This window comes from Schistocerca nitens, chromosome 8 (genome assembly GCF_023898315.1).
Source record: "Schistocerca nitens isolate TAMUIC-IGC-003100 chromosome 8, iqSchNite1.1, whole genome shotgun sequence".
In the NCBI taxonomy this organism is placed as follows: domain Eukaryota; kingdom Metazoa; phylum Arthropoda; class Insecta; order Orthoptera; family Acrididae; genus Schistocerca; species Schistocerca nitens.
In genome coordinates this window covers 128684057-128705642 of record NC_064621.1, presented here as the reverse complement: position 1 = coordinate 128705642, position 21586 = coordinate 128684057, and positions in this window count along the sequence as shown.

Below are 21586 nucleotides of genomic sequence, written 5' to 3'. Positions count from 1 at the left end.
GTTTTCGAAAGGTTTTCATTGGTTGTAAGGCAAATACCGAAACTGGAAGAAGTCCCTCCCCCACTGCCCAAATATCTGAGGGTCCATCTGCCCCACTATATAAAAAATCAAAAAATCTTTTTATAAATTCCGGTATAGGTTACTGAAAAAGAAATACACTCATTCTCTTAGGAAATAACGGACATTCATTCATTCACATGGGAACAATTCACTTGATGTAACAAAAAGATTCCGAGAAACGTCGTTGGGGAGGGGGGGGGGAAATAAGGAGGGGGGCTGCTGAGGAACTTACTGAGGATCTGGAAACGGCATCCAACGACACTATATAGTGCAGGGCGTCGACGTTATAGGGATTAACGACTACCACCGGGACACCCCTCCATCAGTAAACATGCATTTACAAGCTAGCAGACCGCAGGCGGGACTTCCAGCACGAGTATGACAGCATTCGAGCTGTTTAATAGCCTCGGACGCTTTCCACTCTGCCACAACAGTGAAGAGACTGCTAACCGCAATGGCAGCAAACACGATCACGTACAAACCCACGTTTCCTGTTGTAGTTCACGAATATTCAGTAGACACCTAAACTTAATTTTAATTTGTGTCAGTCTTATTTCATTCATCCATATGGCTATGTAAGTAACCCACAATGTTGTGTTTTGAAAGAATGCAACCACTTTATGTGCTGTTCACTTCTTATTTTTTCGTTATGGGCTATGTAGGATCACAGATATCCACTCCATGCACTGCATTTTATTTTTCTCCTTCCAGTACTTTTTCCCTATTCCTCTTCCTCTTCTCTTTTCAGATCTTCAGTATTTCCCTCTCTTATATGCTCCACTGGCGTCTGTTCGTCCTTTTCCTGTACCTTTCTGTGTTTATGGCTTCTAGCATATTAGTCAAGGTGTGCCTTCTTGTTCTGTTATCCTTGCCTTCTACCTTGGAACTCTGTTCCTACCAATCCATCCTGAACTTAACAAACCACTTGGTTCCTGTTTTTCCTCTTACGTTTGTATCTCATATCCGTTTGGCAATTTTGTCAATATTTATCCTGACATTGGGTTCATGTTCCAGTACAGTTCCTTCCTATCATCTCCACAGCTACCTTTCACAGCCTTTATATTCTACTGCTAACTAGAAACGCATGATCCACTCCTGAACTGATTCAAAGAACTAGATCCTTCAATGGAGTGAACTATACTACTGGCCATTAAAATTGTCACATCAAGAAGAAATGCTGATGATAAACGGCTATTCACTGGACAAATATATTATACTAGAACAGACAGATCCTGAGAAATCAGTACCCAGAACAACCACCTCTGGCCGTAATAACGGCCTTGATACGCCTGGGCATTGAGTCAAACAGAGCTTGGACGGCGTGTACAGGTACAGTTACCTACGCAGCTTCAACACGATACCACAGTTCATCAAGAGTAGTGACTGGCGTATTGTGACGAGCCAGTTGCTCGGCCAACATTGACCAGACGGTTTCAATTGGTGAGAGTCTGGAGAATGTGCTGGCCAGGGCAGCAGTCGCACATTTTCCGTATCCAGAAAGGCCCGTACAGGACCTGCAACATGCGGTCGTGCATTATCCTGCTGAAATGTAGGGTTTCACAGAGATCAAATGAAGAGTAGAGCCACGGGTCGTAACACATCTGAAATATAACGTCCAGTATTCAAAGTGCCGTCAATGCGAACAAGAGGTGACCGAGACGTGCACCCCATACCATCACGCCGGGTGATACGCCAGTATGGCGATGACGAATACACGCTTCCAATGTGCGTTCACCGCGATGTCGCCAAACACGGATGCGACCATCATGATGCTGTAAACAGAACCTGGATTCATCCGAAAAAATGACATTTTGCCATTCATGCACCCAGGTTCGCTGTTGAGTACACCATCGCAGGCGCTCCTGTCTGTGATGCAGCGTCAAGGATAAGCGTAGCCAAGGTCCCCGAGCTGATGCCGGCCGCGGTGGTCTTGCGGTTCTAGGCGCTGCAGTCCGGAACCGCGGGACTGCTACGGTCGCAGGTTCGAATCCTGCCTCGGGCATGGATGTGTGTGATGTCCTTAGGTTAGGTTTAAGTAGTTCTAAGTTCTAGGGGACTGATGACCTCAGATGTTAAGTCCCATAGTGCTCAGAGCCATTTGAACCATTTGAACCCGAGCTGATAGCCCATGCTGCTGCAAACGTCATCGAACTGTTTCTGCAGATGGTTGTTGTCTTGCAAACGTCCCCATCCGTTGCCTCAGGGATCGAGACGTGGCTGAACGATCCGTTACAGCCATGCCGATGCCCGTCATCTCGACTGCTAGTGATACGAGGCCGTTGGGATCCAACACGGCGTTCCGTATTACCATCCTGAACCCACCGATTCCATATTCTGCTAACAGTCATTGGATCTCGACCAACGCGAGCAGCAATGTCGCGATATGATAAACCGCAATCGTGATAGGCTACAATCCGACCTTTATCAAAGTCGGAAACGTGATGGTACGCATTTATCCTCCTTACGCTAGGCATAACAACAACGTTTCACCAGGCAACGCCGGTTGACTGCTGTTTGTGTATGAGAAATCGGTTGGAAACTTTCCTCATGTCAGCACGTTGTAGGTGTCGCCACCTGCGCCAATGTTGTGTGAATGCTCTGAAAAGCTAATTATTTGCATGTCACAGCATATTCTTCCTGTTGCTTAAATTTCTCCCGTCTGTAGCATGTCATCTTCGTGGTGTAGCAATTTTAATGACGACTAGTGTATCAGTGACTAGGAGAAAGCGAATTGGCGCTCTTTGGATCCAGAATGTCTATCCAGTAATGTAGGTGTGTGGCATTAAGATTTTTGAGCAAGCTGCTGCAACAACACCCTACGCAACATGCTGAGTTAGCCACCATGGAATAGACTGTTATAATAAGAAAGGTTAGTGTTGTGAGCAACTTTTGTCAGCTGTGAATAGAAGGTGAAGAATGGTCAGATTTTTAGGATGCTGCAGTAACACAGAAAACAATTATATGACTTTTATTTTTGCTCTTCATTTGAAAAGGCAACTTTCAAGGAGTGTGCTGCAGCTCACGTGGGAGAGAGTTGCAAGGCTCTGAAGTACAAGTGCAGATTCTCCACTCTTTGCTCCTCACAGCTCCTGACTCATTATGGAAAGACTTGCAGGCGAACTTACTCACGCTAGTTGTTCAACACTCACCACCACGCTCACCGCTGACGGTTTGCCACTTGCGAACCACTACCCTACCACTCCTATCTCCTACCGTAGCAGATCGCAGGATGACTGATGAGTCTTTGATGCGTGTCCTTCTTGACACAGGTTCTCTATTCGACATTTCACAACTCCAAGGTTATTGTATATAATAATAGCATATGTATGAAATTTTATGCACATTTTTAAATGTAGATTACAGAACAGATTTGTTTTTATTTTAAGATTTTACTGTTTGAAAAAGTGCATATTAATAGTAAATGCTATAATTTTTTTTACATAATGCATTATTCAATGCTTTGGGGTATAACTGAACGACACTGCCTTCAGCTAGAAGACCTTCAAGCATATATGGTATCATTTGACCAAACTTAGTTAAGAAAGGAAAAATGTTGCAAAGCCCAGCAAATAACTTCCTCTTCTTTTGACCCCCATCAAACCTGAAAGATGCCTCAAGTCCAACAGTGCCTCTGGGACGTCTTGGGTCAGGAAGCCAGTCAAGATAGCAATCAAACGATGATTCTTATTCAGAAACTTTTTTTTTTCATTTTTCAGAAATCGTCCTCAATGATGCCTGTTTCGAATTCAGACGGAGTTCTCCTTCCACTACCTCAAAGTGAGTCACAATTTGTATCCAGCCTGCTGTTTTCAGACGAAATGCTGATTATTTTTCCTTTGTGATATCCTCACCCACAAACGATTTTCGGTTGCTACAATCCTCATGTATATTTGACAACGTTATAAAGCTGATAATTTTAAATTAATTTATGGTAGTATATACAGACAACATTTTAAAAATCGGAAATATGCTTTGCTCAAATTAAAGGTTGCAAATTCGGAAGCGTTATAAAACTCTCTAATGCCCAGTTATGTCATAAGATTGAAAATGAACTAACTGCTGCAAAAGCAACGACTTGTGGACGACTATAACCGTATGCACTCATGGCGTTCAAATGGTTCAAATGGCTCTGAGCACTATGGGACTTAACATCTGAGGTAATCAGTCCCCTAGACTTACAAGGAAACCTCCCCATCGCACCCCCCTCAGATTTACTTATAAGTTGGAGCAGTGGATAGGCCTTTGAAAAACTGAACACAGATCAATCAAGAAAACAGGAATAAGTTGTGTGGAACTATGAAAAAATAAGCAAAATATACAAACTGAGTAGTCTATGTGCAAGAACATCAAGGGCACTGTGAGGTCAGGAGCGCCGTGGTCACGTGGTTAGCGTGAGCACCTGTGGAACGAAAGGTCCTTGGTTCACGTCCACCCTCCAGTGAAAATTTTAATTTCTTTATTTTCGCAGTTATGATCTGTCCGTTCGTTCATTGACGTCTCTGTTCACTGTAATAAGTTTAGTGTCTGTGTTTTGCGACCGTACCGCAAAACCGAGCGATTAGTAGACGAAAGGACGTGCCTCTCCAATGGGAACCGAAAACATTAGATCGCAAGGTCATAGGTCAACCGATGCCTGCCGAGGAAAACACGTCTGATATATTCTATACGACACTGGTGACGGCATGTGCGTCACATGACAGGAATATGTTGTCGACCCACCTAACTTGTGCACTTGGCGAATGGATAAAAAGATTCTTCTACCTTGCCAGATTTAGGTTTTCTTGTGGATGTGATAATCACTCCCAAAAAAGTGATGAAAACATAAGAGTTTGTCACATAAACTGCAACAAATGAATGCAACAGTTTCAGAGTCGCACAGTTTTCCCTGTGCTCTGTCAAAACATACGTTTTCAACGCTTTCAAATTTTTCCGTGTGTAGACAGTCAAATCCTGCATATGTCCAAGCAAATCTGAACATGTCCTGGAATTTTGGAGAGCGAAGTTGCTTGTGTGTGTGTGTGTGTGCCTGAACTTTGATAATTGTCTGAAAATAAAAAATTGAAATTTTCACTCGAGGGAAGACTTGAACCAAGCACCTATCGTTCCACAGCTTCCCACGCTAACCACAGGACCACGGCGCTACTAAACTAAAACTCTCCTTAATGTAGCCTATCTTGAAGATGGACTACTCAGTTTGTATATTTTGCTTATTTTTTTCATAGTTCCATACACCTTCTTCCTGTTTTCTCGATTGATCTGTGTTCAGTTTTTCAATGCCTATCCACTGTACCAACTTATAACTAAATCTGAGGGGGGGTGCGATGGGGAGGTTCCCTTGTTAGAACTACTTAAACCTAAGTACCGTAAGGACATCACACACGTCCATGCCCAAGACATGATTCCAACCTTCGACCGTAGCAGCAGCGCGGTTCCGGACTGAAGCGCCTAGAATCGCTCGTCCACAGTGGCCGGCACTCATGGCGTATGTCACAGATTTCTATCTCAGAGTTGCACCTTCTTGAATATTTCCAATTGGAAGAACGACGCAGTACATAAAATGTGAACTGTTACCAAATAGAATATCAATTTTACAACCTCTGCTATAATGGCTGACAATGCTTCAAATATGAAATCAATTTCCACGGTTGTGAATGTTCCATAAGCCTGCTGTTTTATATATTCTTTACATCACATAGTGCAATACAACACAGAATTGCTGATGAGGTCAAAACAGCGGTTATATTTTTCAAAAAGAGTAGATTTATCATAAATAAAACCTGCTTAAATACAAGAAAATTAGAAAAAAATAACATTCACCAACAAATTATCTCCATTACGGCTGAGAATTCTATTTGGGACGACTTCAATGATACTGTCAGTTAGCTCCAAGGAAAAAAAATGTCCAACCACATAAATATTTATGTGAAATATTTTTACTTACCAGCAGTCATCCATTAGACTGTCTAGAAAAATCTAGAACCTAGAAACCTACTGTAACAAACGCTTCACCATTTTGTTGCGTAAAGATTGTGTACTCCAGCTACATTTATTGCGTTTGAGTGTAGAGTTTCAAGAAGAGGATAAGAAAAGAAGTAGAAGGTAATTTTTTTTTATAAATCATAGCACTGATTAGATTCTTCCTCTTAGACACACACATGGCCATGCAAAAAATTTCGGGACTGACTTTACTCCTTGTGTATAAGCGACAAGAGCGCAGTAACTGCTGCGGCAGCTTAAACTAACAACTGCAAACAGATGTGCATTTGACCAATCTGCAGAGAACAGACAGCGTTGAGTAGCGCACATGCGAAAATAGTGTGTCAACATTGCTCTGAATCAATTCGCAATGGAGCAACATCACTGAGTCAAATGTTCAAAACATTCTCCCGAATGAACGTACCACAAAACGACGAAGTGCAGAGAATCACGTGAAAAGTCAACGCTTTAACGACATAACCATCACTCAAGCTAACGTGAGGAATGATAGACTTTTCTGGTAGTTTCACATGGTTGTATGAACTTTCTGTGCGTTTTACTTAAGTGACGGAAGAATATGTAGAACAACCGAAGCATTAAAACCATCATCTTAACGTTCCTCTATTTTTAGTAATCCAGTCTCAAAAGTAGTTTGAACTGATGTAATATACTGTCCTGTTGATTGTAAACTACAACAGTTGATAAGTTCACAAAGGAGAAAATTAATTCCAACTATGTTGTAGTTTTTATACTGTATTTTGATCTCAATACAATTCTGAAGACCTAAGAAGGATGGGTTATATTTTTATAATTCCCTAGCTTAACAAAAATGTTCGAAAGTTTTTTTCGATATTTTTAATTTTTGATGGAGACGAAATGAAGGATCTGTTAGATATTAAAAGCAAGAAGGGATGTAATGCAAAATTATTAATCATTTTTCTATATCTGCTAGTTTCAAAGCGATATAAAATAAGGTAAAAATACAGACACAAGACCTTAAATTAAAAGACAGAGGGCTTTTTTTTTTCAATTATTGTAGCAAATAAATCGTGTGAGATGGGTCATGAAAGCTAGTTCATTCCAGTGAGTGAGCAGTTCTGATCCCACCGGTGAAAGGAAAAGTTTGGCCCATCTTTACTGTAAACGCATTTAGTGGAAAAGAAACACTTGCTTGATGTTCTTTACAATATACCGTCACTGGTTTAAAAGTATCGCTGTCCTATAGTTTGGAAGACGTCTCAGTAGCGTCATTTCGTTACCTAGCGACCGCAGATAGCCAGACAATGACAGGCGACATTTGAACATATCAACGGTCCACGGTGGCACGCTTCAGCGCAAACACCGGCGTCTGTGAGACTTAACAGCGAGATTTTTGCGTGTAACTGGTGCTGTTATTGAACTTAATACGTACTGATTCTACGTAGCATGTTATTGCTCGTTTGTTGCTTCTACACTGCTGGCCATTGTAAATGCAACACCAAGAAAGACAAGAGGTAGCACAACAAAATTTATTTTGTAGATAACATGTTGACCAAGTATCAAATGATTACGTTTACAGACATCTGTGACATGTGGTTCCTGCCTGAATCAGTAGCCAGAGTAGCCGCCATTGTTGGAGATCACCGCTGCCACACGTCTCGGCATTGAGTCAAAGAGACGTTGGATGTGTTCCTGGGGTACAGCAGCCCAAGCAGCTTCCACACGTTCCCAAAGATCATCTGGTGTGGCAGCTGGGGATGTAATCTGGGTCACTCGTTGAGCAACCATGGACCACATGTTTTCTATCGGCGAAAGATCCGGAGAGCGAGCCGGCCAGGGAAGCAATTCAATCTGGTTATTGCCGAAGAACCTTTGGACAATGCGTGTCACGTGTGGTCGCGCATTATCCTGTTGAAATATGGCTGTGGCCGAGCCCTGAAGGTAAGGAAGGACAACTGGCTCCAGCACCTCGGATATGTAGCGCCGGCTATTTAAAGTACCGGCAATGCGTACTAGAGGCGTGCAAGAGTAATATCCAATACCGCCCCATACCACAATACCCGGTGCAAGACATGTGTGGTGGTGCATAATGCAGCTGTCCAGCATCCTCTCTCCACGGTGTCTCCACACTAGAATCCGACCATCGTGATGCTGCAGACAGAAGCGTGCCTCGTATTATGACGTTCTTAGATAATACAAATCTCCTTCATCGCAACCAACATGGATTCCGCAAACAGAGATCATGTGAAACCCAGCTCGCCCTATTTGCCCAAGAAATTCACAGTGCCGTAGACACTGGCGAGCAGATTGATGCCGTATTCCTGGACTTCAGGAAGGCATTTGATACGGTTCCGCACTTACGTTTAGTGAAAAAAATACGTGCTTACGGAATATCGGACCAGGTTTGTGATTGGATTCAGGATTTCCTAGAAGAAAGAACACAACATGTCATTCTTAACGGTTCAAAATCTGCAGATGTAGAGGTAATTTCGGGAGTACCGCAAGGAAGCGTGATAGGACCTTTATTGTTTACAATATACATAAATGACTTAGTTGACAACATCGGTAGCTCCGTGAGGCTATTTGCAGATGACACGGTTGTCTACAAGAAAGTAGCAACATCAGAAGACTCGTACGTACTCCAGGAAGACCTGCAGAGGATTAATGAATGGTGCGACAGCTGGCAGCTTTCCCTAAACGTAGATAAATGTAATATAATGCGCATACATAGGGGCAGAAATCCATTCCAGTACGATTATGCCATAGGTGGTAAATCATTGGAAGCGGTAACGACCGTAAAATACTTAGGAGTTACTATCCGGAGCGATCTGAAGTGGAATGATCACATAAAACAAATAGTGGGAAAAGCAGGCGCCAGGTTGAGATTCATAGGAAGAATTCTAAGAAAATGTGACTCATCGACGAAAGAAGTAGCTTACAAAACGCTTGTTCGTCCGATTCTTGAGTATTGCTCATCAGTATGGGACCCTTACCAGGTTGGATTAATAGAAGAGATAGACATGATCCAGCGAAAAGCAGCGCGATTCGTCATGGGGACATTTAGTCAGCGCGAGAGCGTTACGGAGATGCTGAACAAGCTCCAGTGGCGGACACTTCTAGAAAGGCGTTACGCAATACGGAGAGGTTTATTATCGAAATTACGAGAGAGCACATTCCGGGAAGAGATGGGCAACATATTACTACCGCCCACATATATCTCGCGTAATGATCACAACGAAAAGATCCGAGAAATTAGAGCAAATACGGAGACTTACAAGCAGTCGTTCTTCCCACGCACAATTCGTGAATGGAACAGGGAAGGGGGGATCAGATAGTGGTACAATAAGTACCCTCCGCCACACACCGTAAGGTGGCTCGCGGAGTATAGATGTAGATGTAGATGTAGATGTAAAGACAACGTCATTCCATTCTGCCGTCCACATCAGTCTGTCATCACACCATTGACGACGGAGACGTCTGTGGTTCTGCGTCAATGGTAGACGAAGCAATGGACGTCTTGCGGACAGACCACTCTGCTGTAAACGGCGTCGAATGGTACGCGCAGACACTGGATGATGTGTTACAGACGCAATGTGCTGTGCTATGGTTTGGAATGTCACTGAGCGATCCGTCACTGCCATGCGCACAATTTGCCTATCGGCACGTGCAGTGGTGCACCGAGGTGAATGCGATCGACCACGTCGGTCCGTCGTACCCTCCTGCATCCAACGGTCACATATCCGCATTACAGTTGTTTGGTTTTGTCAAACACGACTAGTGATTTCTCTGTATGATAATCCACAATCTCGGTAAGCCACTATCCTTCCTCTGTCGAACTCGGATACTTGATCGAACGATGTTCGCTGTTGTCTACGAGGCATAACTGATCGTCTTGTGAAACAACCACAAGGTAAACACACGTGCCGAACGTACACTCGTCGAAATCGCCAAGCCATAAATGGCGCTATGAGGTGGCGCCACAGGCGCGCGCTATGTGCGTCTGCGCTGAAATTCTAATCAGTTGCATATCTCATCGCTGCAAACCCCTGGTGTAAATTTCACTTGATTCGGATGCTTCCTTCAGGGTGTTGCATTTACAGTGGCCAGCAGTGTATTTATCACGTCTACTTCATCTCAAATGTGTATCCAGTGCGATGAGTAGTGAAACCCAACATGTAAAGTTAAAAGAAGGAAGTAAAGCGCACTCCACAGCCAGGTCATCTAGTGAATGGGTATTTAGAGATAGGAGAATGGCTATCCATTATGTAATGTTGTTTAATCTGTAAAGAGGACTTTAAGAACTTTGAAAACATGCAGCCGAGAAGGTGTTGGAGATACAGCGTGGAAAAAAAGTTAGACATTAGAGAAGCGTCATTTCCATTAGCGCAGAAGGAAACGATTCTGAATGCGACGCTGACAACAATGTGAGGAATCTGTTCCTTTATTATAAATGTAACGCAGTCAATAATTCGGAAGAGTGTCACCTACAGATCACATTGGGAGTAGTATTACTAGGATATTATTGTTAATTCGATGACAAATTATTCTGCCATCCTTTGGTAGAACATTCCTTGGATGTATCTGCTGTGTACGTCGCAGCTAAATTTAAAAGTAGCAGTATGGGAAGGCGTCCACCTCCATAGCTGAGTGGTCGTCGTGTCCTGCTCTTCCGTAGATGATCCGGGTTCTATTCCCAGTACTGTCAGGGATTACTCCTTGGTGGAGGAAAGGGCGCTATGGGCATTCAGTCAGACGGTACCAGTTAAGGAGCAGCTTAAGTGTCAAGTAGCTACGCAACGGTGTAAGACGGTGACAGCGACTGACAGAGGGGTGAACTGCCCTTACTGCAGATCCGTCCTGTATCCCAATGACGTCACTGATACAGGGCGATACGGCGGCCAGTCGATACTGAATGTCTCGTCAACGCCTGTACGCATCGCTGGTTTTAATTGGAAGGTCTAGTATAACGTTTGGAAACAGGCTGTGCGTTTTGCTTGTGACGTAGAAAAGTGGGGAATTAGGATCCTCGTCCCTGACAATTTCCGCCAGACCGGCCTTTCTGGCTGCCGGTAGAAAAACGGAGGCTGCCGAGGCGCTAGAAGTATTGCAGTTGAGTTTGTGCAAGGAGGTGGTAGGACGGATAATATGGGTTTCCCTCGTTTCACTGAATTATTTTTACAAAAAGAACAGCGTTAATGTAGGATGTGTTTGGTGCGTCGGTGCTTAAAGACCTGTTGCTTTCAGTACTCTCTATGAAACACTACGTTAGGCCCACACAAGGCATACTATTTTTTTTTTTTTTCAAAATCAGTGTTTGACAGATTGTTGTCAGTTCAAATGGTTCAAATGGCTCTGAGCACTATGCGACTTAACTTCTGAGGTCATCAATCGCCTACAACTTAGAACTAATTAAACCTAACTAACCTAAGGACATCACACACATCCATGCCCGAGGCAGGATTCGAACCTGTGACCGTAGCGGTCGCTCGTGTTGTCAGTTCTACGCACTTAGTTGCACCTGGAAGCTTCCAATACGCGGAACTGTATTTCTCCTCCTGAAATGCTTGCAGTAACAGTGAGGAAGTATGCAACTGAAATTTGCCGGCCGGTGTGGCCGAGCGGTTCTAGGCGCTACAGTCTGGAACCGCGCGACCACTACGGTCGCAGGTTCGAATTCTGCCTCGGGCATGGATGTGTGTTGTGTCCTTAGGTTAGTTAGGTTTAAGTAGTTCTAAGTTCTAGGGGACTGATGACGTAATTAAGTCCCATAGTGCTCAGAGCCATTTTTTTAACAACTGAAATTTACGTTGAAGTGACATAACCAATGGGTCAGTTTTACAGATAGCGATAGTATCACGAACACAAGGTATAAAAGAACAGTGCATTAGTGGAGCTGACAGTTTTACTCAGCTGCTTCAGGTGAAAAACGTTTCCCACGTGATTACGGCGTCACGACGGGAAATAACAGACTTGGAAAGCGGAATGGTACTGTGAAATTCGATTTCGGAAATCGTTAGGGAAGTCAGTATTCCGAGATCGACAGTCTACCGAGGACACCATATTTCAGGCAATACCTCTCATGACGGACAACGCAGTGGCCGGAAACCTTCACTTAACGACCGAAGGCAGCGGCGTTTGCGAAGAGTTATCAGTGCTAAAAGACAAGCTACATTGCATGAAATCGCCGCAGAAATCAATGTGGGACTTACAATGAACGTATCCGCTACGACACTTCAGTGAATTTGGCGGTAATGGGCTATGGCACCAGACGGCCGAAGCGAGTGCCTATGCTAATGGAATGACATCGCCTCCTGGTCTAGTGACCATATAGATTGGACCCTAAACGACTGTAAAAACGTGGCCTGGGCAGATGAGTCCCGATTTCAGTTGGTAAGAGCTAATGGTAAGGTTCGAGAAAGCGCAGACGCGATTTGTTTGCCCACCCAGATTGAGCGACCTGACTCCCATTGACCTTTTAGGGTCAGTTCGTGCACAGAATCCTGCACCGACAATACTTTCGCAACTATGGACGGCTACGGTTCAGTACCTTCGCAGGGGTTTTCTAGCGATTTGAGTCCGTGCTACGTCGAGTTGCAGCACTACTCCTGTAGGGCCAACACAATATTAGGAGGTATTCCATGACTTTTTTCACCTCAGTGTACTAGTTAAGAAACATTTATATGCTGTACAAAACTGAATACCACAATTTAAAAAAAGGTCTTTGTAAACCACGTGTGTCGGCCGGTGTGGCCGAGTGGTTCTAGGCGCTACAGTCTGGAACCGCGCGACCGCTGCGGTCGCAGAATCCTGCCTCGGGCATGGATGTATGTGATGTCCCTAGGTTAGTTAGGTTTGATTAGTTCTAAGTGCTAAGGAACTGATGACCTCAGAAGTTAAGTCCCATCGTTCTCAGAGCCATTTGAACCATTTTTTGTAAACCATGTGAAAAATCAGTGAATAATGTTACTTGTTTTAAAATGAAACATCTAAACTCGGTTTAGAATACCTTCATACATCGAAAGTCTCTCAAGGTTATGTGGGTGGAGGACTCGTATAAAGTATACAGTACACATTTCCAATGCTCATCAGATGCAGCAGTTTTACCAGTTGGGACTTGAGAGTGATAGGCAGGGGTGTACACTAAATACCTGCAATGTTCGTTAAGCTGTTTTGTGTGGTATGATGATGGTTCACCGGAAAGTTCAGTATTCATGTGCAGCATGAGTCCAGGAAACTTGTGGAGATGGCTGATGTTGCCTATTGTTTTGTTGTTTCGACACAATTCCTTTAAAAGTCTTATGACTTCATACTGGAAATGTACAATATCTCCATCGTTACATTTATCTACAGTTGGCGACGTCCTACCTAAGAAAAAAGTACTTCTTCTTCGGACCAGTTCAGTGTATGTGTCAATGATGATCATCGCTTTATGTTCAATTCAGTTGCGACTCTGCTGTTTTTCTACGGCTTTTTTTTACGTGGGCGACGATGTATTTCAGTCCGCCTATCGACAGGGTTTTCGTTGTAACAATAAATCGGGTATATTTGAAGAACTTTCTTGTCTGTGTGTTACTTTCATTACAAATTGTTGTTGCTCATAAAACGTGTTTCCGCTTCTGTTTGCTTCAATAAATGTTCAAATGTGTGTGAATTCCTAAGGGACGAAACTGCACAGGTCATCGGTTCCTAGACGTACTCACTACTTCAACTAACTTACGTTAAGAACAAAACACACACCCACGCCTGACGGAGGACTCGAACGTCCCGCGGGAGGTTTGCTTCAGAAGTGCTCTTACTCTCTTCGTTCAATTTTCTACGGCCTTTCATCCAGTTACCTCTCATGTTGGACCATTTTCTTTATTACTATATTGTGGAGTGCAGACTTTCCGTGGACTGGCCACAACACTTACCACCAGCCCATACTGCCGCTAATTCCAACTCAGTGACAAAGGCACAGTGCAGAGATTAAATTAAATTAATAATTTTGGCTTTAGATTCTCGTCGTTCGTTAAACTACATTTCATTTGATACTGCGCTCGACCTGACAAATAATTATTGCAAAAATATCAATAAAGGATGACAGCCAAAAACAGTTGCAGGATAGAATTTTTTTATTAAAATTCTTGACCAAGGTTTCGGCACATATAAATATACCTTCATCAGAAGTAAAACTTCTAAAATTACATCATGCCATGGAGAATAATAAAACAATTATGACGACGCCTTTGGCATAATTGTTTTATTATTCTCCATGGCATGATGTAATTTTAGAAGTTTTACTTCTGATGATGGTATATTTATATGTACCGAAACCTTGGTCAAGAATTTTAATAAAAAAATTCTATCCTGCAACTGTTTTTGGCTGTCATCCTTTATTGTGAAGAATTTTAACAGTTGCTGCTGCAGCCATGTTTAAAATCTTGAAAAATCTCAAATTAATTTCCCCCGATGATTTGAGACTACATTCGGCTTACCTAACCAGCCGACTACGAGCTCGTGGGGGCGGACGAATTTTCAGGGTCCACATTCAATCAATTCTACAATAGCGTAAGATGGCGAATATCGGCAGAGGCTAGCTAGCTGCTAGCTACAAATTCAGGCCACGGCTACTCGCCACCGTAGGAAAAACCAGGGCCAGCCGGCAATTCCGCCACAGCAAGAGCATCAACATCTGAACCTGGCTCTGACCGCTACGCAGGGCCGCTAACGATCACAGCCACGCTGGTTAGGTTGGCTATACGCCCCTCTTCCCGTCTACGGAAGCATACTGTGCTGAGGGCTCTTCACTCAACAAAAGTGATGAGAGACACAAGAACATGCAATTGTTATTAATGGACTGAGTGCAACGGCTGTGAACAGCTACGACGGTCGTCAGTTCGGAGTCAACCGCCCTCTTGCGTCGGTGATCAAGTTTGGAACACCGTTTTCCGCCGTGGTAGTTCCACTCGCGAAATGATAGCGGGTAATGTTCCTCTTCTCGCACTCTCGCGGGCCAAGTTAATTCAAAGCTCTAGTATGGATTGAATGTTTCCTGCATGGTATTCTTGACCTGCAGCAACAGTAGATAGGAACTGCCTTTTATACGTGTATCGTCATTCTTGTAAATCAACCTACTTCACCTTTCTTTTGTGTCCTATTGGAAGTACAACAAACCATGACCTTACCAGAACAGACGTATTTTCTCTGGTCTGTAGCTTCCTCTGTTGTCTCGTTCATTATTTCAACTGCTAGAAGAAAAGGAGTTCGGCGCCAGCCATTGGCGAGACAGAAGCCGACAGATAGGTGGATGGCAGATCCCACCATTTGCAGGGTACGGAGAATTTGTCTGGCGCAGTAATCACCTTAAAGTTCATTAGATATCATGCCATCTTCTCTAGCCGACCTCTAACGGCTACAATACTTCTTGAAAATGAAAGAAAACCGAAACAGAACCAAAGCAATATTACCTTTCGTATTTCAGGTACCTGGCAATAGAAAATAGTTTGACCGATCTCCATGACAGTTTCATACTGGGAATAAAAACATTTAGCAGGACTGTTCGTGAGGTTTGCATAAAAATATGGTTGTTATTGGAATGAGATTTTCACTCTGCAGCGGAGTGTGCGCTGATATGAAACTTCCTGGCAGCTCAGATGGTAGAGCACTTGCCCGCGAAAGGCAAAGGTCCCGAGTTCGAGTCTCGGTCGGGCACACAGTTTTAATCTGCCAGGAAGTTTCATGGTTGTTATTGTTTGACCCATATACGCCCATTACAGAAGGAAATGATTGGATGAATATAGCGTGTCACTTGCATCAATGCAAAATTTTCAAACTGCTTATGTGGTATTGATGGTAGACATGTCAGGATTATCAAACCAGGAGAATGTGGTTCAGTGTTGTTCGGTCGTAAAAGTAAAAGTTGCTTTAGTCCTGACTGCAGTGGTGTATGCAAATTATAACTTTATTTTTGTGTATGTCGGTGCCAGGGTAAAGATTGTGACTGTGCGCAGTGGCTCTTTTTTTTTTTAAATAAAATGTCTCTGAGCACTATGGGACTTAACAGCTATGGTCATCAGTCCCCTAGAACTTAGAACTACTTAAACCTAACTAACCTAAGGACACCACACAACACCCAGCCATCACGAGGCAGAGAAAATCCCCGACCCCGCCGGGAATCGAACCCGGGAACCCGGGCGTGGGAAGCGAGAACGCTACCGCACGACCACGAGATGCGGGCTGTTCGTAGTGTACTGAAGGAAATCTCCTCATGGAAAATTTGCAAAGAAACGCGCTCAGCCTACCTCCTCCACGGGCACTCCCGAATAATCCAGTGGGAACTGTCTTACAAATTCGTAGGAGAAGGGCGTTGTATAATAATCTACGCCGTTAAGAGAATTTTTAATTATTTTTTAGCTAAAGGAAGGCGATTTGTAGAGTTAGCATTCAACATAAATGGCAATAAATGGAACATTTGTTTCCGACCTTTAAGTGTGAACACAGATTTTGCGACTGATACAGCATAAGCTCGTACTATTCTACAAAATTTCATGAATAAGGAACAGAGACCTGATACTATGTGTGCTGATACGACTGCAGTGTGGACTCTAAACTACGATAACTGCCACATTGACAGGGACCACTCTCAGAAATCAGTTTACTGTTTTCTTTGTTCCTGAAACTGGAAAAATTCCGTTGCCGAATAGATTCTCTTAATGTAGTCACACATTATGTGCAACAGACAGTATGTATACAGAGGAAGAATTAGTCGTGTATGAATAAAAATCAAGCGAAATAAATTTGAGATCAAGTTAAACTAAATACCTATATAATTTTTTTCCTTATCTCCTAGGATTTATAATCTAGTTTAAGATGTTCACATACACTCATGAGCAAAACATGTCCACTGCCCACAGCGACGTTGTATGCCACCAGGTGGCGTTCCGGGCACGTGACGCGGTAACAAAAGTATGTAAGCGGAGCAGACATGGACGGGGGATCACCCTAGCGAAGATATGCGCCGCAAATGGGGAAATCCATTGAGATAGGCGACTTTGATAAAGGACAGTTTCTTATTTCGCAGGTTCTGTGAACGAGTATCTCGAAAACCGCGAATCTGGTCGAATGTTCACGTGCTACTGTCGTGAGCATCTACGGAAAGAGGTAGAAGGACAGTGAAACAACCACTAGGCGCTAAACGCACTGGACGTCCACGACTCATCTCAGAACGTTGGGTCCGGAGGCTTGTCTGTTCTATAAAATAGAATAGATGGTGACCTGTCGCATCCCTGGCGAAAGAGCGCAATGATGGTGCACGCACAAGTGTTACGGAGCACACCGTACATTGCTGAAAACGGAGCTCCGCAGCAGACCACCCATACGTGTTCACATGATGACCCAACGACATCGGCAATTATGACTGCAGTGGGAAGAGGCCCATCGGGCCTATCAGGATTCGACTGTAGGTCACTGAAAATGTGTCGGCTCATCGGGTGAATCATATTTTTGCTACACTGGTCGACGGTCGCCCTCACATGGACCCGGGATGGTGGGATCAGTGTTATTCTATGTGAGACATTCTCCTCCACTTGCATGATACCCATGGTAGTACTCAACGACACGCTGACAGCTGTGAATCACCTCCATTCCTTCATGCTTCATATCTGCCCCAGTGGTGATGTGACCTTTCAGCAGTGTAATTGTCCGTGCCTCGGAGCCAGAACCGTGCTACAGTGGTTTGAGGAGTATACTAGTGAACTAACGTTGATGTTTCCGCGACCAAATTCGCCTGATGTAAATCCTATGGAACTCATTTGGGTTGCTATCAGGCACGACCACCGCGAACACATTATTACATGACCTATGCATAAACGTCTTATATTTTCAAAGAAAATTCCGCCTTGGCTGTATGAATGATTTTTGTTAAATCTGCGACCGGTTTCGCACCACTTATCGGTGCATCCTCAGGCATTCTGTACAAAAGATAATATAATATATTGGACACCTAGTATGGAATTACTTTAAAAAGAAAACAGACATAAGGAATTGTCTATAAAATGTACAGCACTCCCCCCCCCCCCCCCTCTTCACACCTGGTACACGCCATCCGGGCTCTGGCGATTCTCGCGCCACTGCGTGAGCGCTTTCCGGGATCCGGCCATGCAGGCCGTGCGTGTCCATAGCCACCCCGCTGCTCTCAACGTGTACTGTATGTTCTGATATGTTTGCATGGCCCTAATTCCGCTGTTTGTTCATGCTAATGTTCTGCTCTTCGTCGTTCGTGTTTAGGGGAGTTTTAGCAACATCGTATTTAATTTTTATTTTCTAGGTCATTGCCGCTTCCAACAAAAAAAATTTTTTTAAAGGATTTTAATTTTTAACTACCATTTTAACCAGAGGACGGTATATTGGACGTGAATCGTGGGGAGTGGCTACAGGGCAATGTTGAACGTTAGTAGGTTATAATTAGCGTATGTGAGTACTTTCTTGTTTCATTAAAAAAACTGACTATTCCACCCTCCCTGAGTCAGTCGTCGATCATTAAGTTCTTCGGTTGTCTTATCTTACAGGACTGGTCTTCCCTCCACCAGTGAAATCACAACATCTCTATTGAAACGTCCCCTTAGAAAATTATTGAATTACTGTGCTGGTAAATCCCTTACGTTATTTGATTTTCGAACAGCTGAGCAGAACTGAACGTACACAGACATTTCGCTCTTTACTTGTTCTGATCAACACTAAAGTGACACAATATTTTTAGCGTAACGCAATCTGACTTTCCAAAATCCCTGCAAACGAATGGCCCTGACTAACAATAACCTATACCTTTCATGAATCACTTACCTCACAAAAATCTTCGTTACTCGAACTACTGCAATACAGCGAGCGCCACTACTGCCAGCTAAATAAAAGAAGGGACTAGCTACTGATAGGCATAGTTAGCAAATGAAAGATTTTGATAAAGAACAAACAATGTATTTACCTTAATAGCGTTCAAAAGTCATAATATATATATAACTTCATGACATCCAGTCTTACAAATTTACTCTCTCTGATGGACACACGTCCAGATCATCCGCTCTCAAAACTCCGCCATCTCTCTCCCCACATCCACCACTGCTGGCGGCTCACCTCTAACTGCGCAACGCTACGCGCTGTTAACAGCCAACTGCCCAACACTAGAATAGCAAATTCCAACAATGCAAACCAGCCACAGACTGCACACAGGACAGTCAGTGATTTTCATATAGAGCGCTACATGGCGTTACCACCATAAAAACCTAAAGAGCCTACTTACACTATCAATACTGAATTCAGCACTCATCTTGAAAACCAACAGCTGGACAGCTTAGATGCAACTAATGATTCCCGCGGCAGGCGAGTTGGTGGCTTGTGGACATGCGGACGTGTAGCGGCATATGCAGCTGAGAACCTGATGCATCGTCCCGCTGCCGCCTCTGCAGTGGGAAACCGTAGCTGCATCCGACAGCCAGGCCGTTCGTTTTGACGTGACGTCCCGTGAACAACTTCTCATAAGATGCTATGTATCGCTACAAACCCGACGAATCTGACAGACAGGCAGACGGCGAAAATTCTTGTCGTGGACAAGCGATCTCTGCGCACGTTCATCAGTCAAATGGCTCAAGTGGCTCTGAGCACTATGGGACTTAACATCTGTGGTCATGAGTCCCCCTATGGACGTCCACACACATCCATGCCCGAGGCAGGATACGAACCTGCGACCGTAGCGGTCGCGCGGTGCCAGATTGAAGCGGCTAGAACCGCTCGGCCACACCGGCCGGAGCTCATCAGTCCTGACAAATTATAGTCGCCTACAGTTTTCCGCATCACGACACATTACAGCATGCTCATTAACGACCAGTCGGGACCCTCGGAGTAACCAGACACTGCAGGTGTTTCGCAGAGGGAAGACCGCAGAGAAAAAGGCGGGCCAATTGGAGCTGGGGCACACGTCAGCAGCCACCACCCATCATCAGAGCCGGCGGCGGCGCGTCCGTGCAGGAGGCCGAGTTAACCCTGTCCCCCCTCGGGACGTCCGCCGTGGGCTGTCAGCTGCGGCGGCTGCCAGGAGATGAGGGGGTGGCGTCGCGGGCGGCGGCGTCCCCGCTGCGACAGACTTTATCGCGGCGCCCCACGGGACGCGCAAATTGATATCGCCTTTCTTGCGCGGCCCGGTTGGCACCTCGGCGCGCGACTTTCTCTCCCGTCCAAGACAGCCCACCAGCTGCCACTGCCTCCTCCTCCTCCTCCCCCAAACGCCATCCCTTTCTCTCATTTTTCTCTCCGTTTTCGCCGCTCTTCCATCGTTTGAGGAGTTCTCTCTCCCCCCCCCCCCCCCCCTCTGCAGCTTCTCGTCCCGTTGCTGTCATACGATGCGGTAATGGGAATCCATTATAGCACGGGCTGATAACTCGGCGCCGGCGACACTGATGGAATTCACGGCGGTGCGAGCACAGCGACAGCGCGCTCTGTTGTCCAAGACTGCGTTTATACTTCTGTAGCCTACCTCCAGCCGCTCTATCCCAGATATCTCTTCGAGGGTTCGATATATGGCTGTTATTCAGAACTTGGCGATTGCACAAAAAAAGAAAAAAGCCGTAAGTCCAAACCGTTTCGAGAATGTAGTTGTGAAGAACAAAGAAACGTTAAAACAATGGTTTTAATGTTCCAGGTATTCTACACAGTTCCCCCCCCCCTTTCCCTCCCTTGAGTAAAAGCACAGAACGTTAGTACCACCACGTGAAACTACCAGAAACGTCCTTAATTGGGATATTATCCAATTCGCACCCCACATATTACGAGGGTCACTCCAAAAGTAACGCACACTATTTTTTTTAAACCATCTTCTATTCTACAAGTTTGAAAGTTTTACAGTGTATAAATAATTCCTTTAGGAACAATATTTTCATTTCTACACATAATTTCCATCGCTCTCAACTGCGTTAAGCCATCTTGGAACCAGCGCCTGTATACCCGGACGGTAAAATTCTAGACCAACCTGCTGGAGTCACTGTTTGGCAGCGTATACAAGGGAGTCATCATCTTGAAACCTTGTTCCACGAAGAGAGTCTTTCAGTTTCCCAAAGAGATGATACTCACATGGAGCCAGATCAGGACAGTAAGGCGGGTGTTTCAGTGCTGTCCATCCGAGTTTTGTCATCGCTTCCATGGTTTTATGACTGACATGTGGCCGTGCATTGTCGTGCAACAGCGAATCATCCTGCTTTGCCGGTGTGGTCGAACACGACTCAGTCGAGCTAGAAGTTTCGTCAGTGTCGTCACATATGCATCAGAATTTATGATGGTTCCACTTGGCATGATGTCCCCAAGCAAGAGTCCTTCGAAAAACACCGTAGCCATAACTTTTCCAGCAGAAGGTGTGGTTTTGAATTTTTCTTTCTTGGGTGAATTTGCATGATGTCTCTCCATTGATTGCCTCTTCGTCTCTGGTGAAAAACGATGGAGCCATATTTCATCACCTGTCACAATTCTTCCAAGAAATTCATCTCCACCATTCTTGTACTGTTCCAAAAGTTCGCTGCATACCGTTTTTCTTGTTTCTTTGTGAGCCACT